This window comes from Lactuca saligna, chromosome 4 (genome assembly GCF_052625555.1).
Source record: "Lactuca saligna cultivar CGN05327 chromosome 4, ASM5262555v1, whole genome shotgun sequence".
Taxonomy (NCBI): Eukaryota; Viridiplantae; Streptophyta; class Magnoliopsida; order Asterales; family Asteraceae; genus Lactuca; species Lactuca saligna.
In genome coordinates this window covers 36327883-36331612 of record NC_136420.1, presented here as the reverse complement: position 1 = coordinate 36331612, position 3730 = coordinate 36327883, and positions in this window count along the sequence as shown.

Genomic DNA, 3730 nt, shown 5'->3' with positions numbered 1-3730 from the left:
TTCCCGAAGATCTTCACGGATTACCCCTTGATAGACAAGTAGAGTTTAGAATAGACTTGTTACCAGGAACAACACCAATAGCAAAATCACCATACCGATTAGCACCAACGGAGATGAAGGAGCTTATGACACAACTTTAGGAACTATTGGACAAAGGTTTCATTAGACCTAGTTCATCACCCTAGGGGAGCTCCGATGTTATTCATAAAGAAGAAGGATGGGAGCATGAGAATGTGCATTGATTACAGAGAGCTGAACAAAGTAATGATAAAGAACAAGTACCCGTTGCCAAGCATCGATGACCTGTTCAACCAGTTATAGGGTTCGAGCTATTTCTAGAAGATCAATCTTAGGTCGGGATACTACCAATGAAAGGTGAGAGAGCAGGATATCGAAACGACTACATTTAGAACAAGATATGGACACTATGAATTTTTGGTTATGTCGTTCGGACTAACCAATGCCCCAGCAGCTTTCATGGATTTGATGTATAGTGTTTGTAAACCATTCCTAGATAAATCCGTGATAGTATTCATAGAAGACATCTTACTTTTTTCGAAAAGCAAGCAGGAGCATGAAAAGCATCTACGTGATGTGCTAGAAGTCCTGGAAAAGGAGAAGTTGTATGCAAAGCTCTCAAAATGTGAATTTTAGATTCAAGAAGTCCAATTCTTGGGTCATGTGGTCAACCAAGATGGGATAATGGTTTATCCAGCAAAGATTGAAGCTGTAATGAAGTGGGAACAACCAAAAAGTCCCACAGAGATCCGAAGGTTTTTGGGATTAGCTGGATATTACCGAAGGTTTATCCAATGCTTTTCTTCGATAGCTGCTCCATTGACAACCTTGACCCACAAAGGAGCTACTTATACTTCGAGTGAAAAGCATAAGGAAGCCTTTGAGAATTTGAAGAAGAAATTATGTGAAGCACCAATTTCTTCTTTACCCGAAGGAGTTGAAGACTTCGCAGTCTATAGTGATGCATCAAGAGTTGGGTTAGGTTGTGTTCTGACCCAACGGAATAAAGTGATACCCTACTCATGATTTGGAGTTGGCAGCGGTAGTTTTCGTTCTAAAAATATGGAGACATTACCTCTATGGCACGAAGTGCAAACTTTTCACTGATCATAAAAGTCTCCAGTATCTATTTAATCAGAAGGAATTGAATATGAGGCAATGATGCTGGCTGGAATTACTCAAGGACTACGACTGTGAGATACTTTATCACCCTGGTAAAGAAAATGTTGTTGCTGATGCTCTCATTCGGAAAGTCAACCTTGAAAAGTACAGGCCAAGAGCGTTGAGAGTTGAGGTTGTCTCAACAATTGTGGAGAGTATAAAGAAAGCTCAGGAAGAAGCTTTAGAGAAGAATGACCGAAAAGAAGAATGTTTGGGCACAACATTAGTATTCGGTACAAACAACCAAGGGTTAAAGGTATTCCAAGATAGGATTTGGGTTCCTAAGATGAGAGGAGTAAGATATTTTCTGATGGAAGAAGCTCACAAGACCATGTACTCGATTCATCCCGGCAGTACGAAAATGTATAGGGATTTGAAACCCTATACTAGTGGCCAACGATGAAGCTCGATGTTGCTATGTATGTGGCCAAGTGTGTGACATGTGCAAGAGTCAAGGCACATCATCAGAAACCGTATGTGAGTTTAGAACCTTTAGCTGTACCCATGGGTAAATGGGAAGACATCACCATGAATTTTGTGACTAAACTACCCAGAACAAAGAGCGGTCACGACATGATTTGGGTGGTCGTGGATCGTTTCACCAAGAGTGCACACTTCATAGCAGCCAATGAAAAATCGTCTATGGATAAGCTTGTGAATGCTTACGTGAAGGAAATTGTGAGACTTCACGGTGTTCCTCTAACAATTGTATCAGATCGTGATAGTCGTTTCACGTCACGATTTTGGAAAAGTCTACAAGAGGAAATGGGTACCAAGTTGTGTTTAAGTACAACTTACCATCTAGAAACTGATGGTCAGAGTGAAAGAACAATACAAACACTTGAAGATATGCTGAGAGCATGTACCCTGGAATTCCAATGTAACTGGGATGAACATTTACCTTTAGTAGACTTTTCCTACAACAATAGTTTCCACTTGAGCATAAAGATGGCACCTTATCATGCTTTGTATGGATAAAAGTGTCGTACGCCATCTTGTTGGCTTGAAGCTGGAGAAAAGAAGTTTATGGGACCTAAGATAGTCCATCAGACTGCTGAAAAGTTGAAAGTGATTAGGGAAAGGATGTTAGCAGCTCAGGATAGTCAAAAGAGCTATGCTGAAAAGAAAAGAAAATCGATAACATTCGAAGTTGGTGATTCGGTTTTGCTTAAAGTCTCACCGTGGAAGGGACTTATAAGATTTGCTAAAAGAGGAAAGTTGAGTCCAAGGTTTATTGGATCGTTTAAAGTTCCTCAAAGGATTGGGAATCAAGCTTACAAGCTAGAACTACCAGAAGAACTAGATGGTATTCATAACACTTTCCATGTGTGTTATTTAAGGAAGTTTACGGGAGATGTTCCCAACATAATTCCAATATACGAGTTAAGGCTAGATGAAAGCAAGAGGTTAATCGAAGAACCAGAGGCAATCGTTGACCGTAAGACTAAAAAGTTGCAACGCAAGATGGTTGATTTAGTGATTGTGCAATGGAAACATACGAATGGGCTAAATCTCACCTGGCAAACGGAGAGTGACATGATGAGTCGCTACCTGCATTTGTTTGCTGATGTGTGATTCCGGGGACGGAATCATCCTAAAGGGGGAGAGAATTGTAACGCCCGTGTTTCTGGGCTAAAAGCATTAATAATGTTGTAATAGTCTAGGTCAACCTTTGTAACTCATTTTAAAGTAATAAAGAGGAATTATGTGAATATCATGTGAATTATATGCTTATTTGCTTAATTATTATGATTTAATTAATTAATAATGAAAATAAGCATTGAAAATAAATATTAGAAAAAGCTCATATCTTTTAAGAAAGTTGTAGTGCCCGAAACAAGGATTCCGGAGATATAAAAAATGTTGAAATCCGAGTTAAAACGAAGAAGTTATGACCTGTCGAAGTTTCGTGACAGAACCAACACGGCACCGGGAAGCGTAAAAAGTGAATTTACGATAAATTGCTTTTTAGCTTTAGCAATCTAAACAAAAGTCATAGTATTCGTTAATCCGAGAATTTTGATAAAAAGAACGTCCAAATCTGACTTCGTATGAGGAAGTTATGATTTTTCTAAGTTCTAGCTTAGCAGTAGACAGCTAAATACTCGAATTTAAGATCGAGCAATATTTAGCCGACACAACCTACACGAGAATCGAAGGTCTCGTCAATAGTAGTACAAAGGTAAAAAGACTGATGAAAACAGACGTTGGATGAAGAAGTTATGAATTTTTAATGGATTTTCCTGTCCCGATCTATTAAAAATAATAATATTAAAATTAAATTCAAAATTAGCTGACAAAGTCTAAACGAAAGTTGTAGAGCGTAATTTTAGCTACGCGTGCATATAAAGAACGTGAAAAACGGAGCTCGTATGCGAAATTTATGAATTTTAGAAAATTTGGGTGAAATTTTCAAAAATTTCGCATGGATGAGAAGCAGCCACGTCGCCCTCGCCTTGTGTACCGGAGCTGCTGCGTCACCGAGATGTGTCCAAATTCGAGACCGACGCATGTCACAATTCCGTCGGACCGATGTCTCGGCCAATCAGAA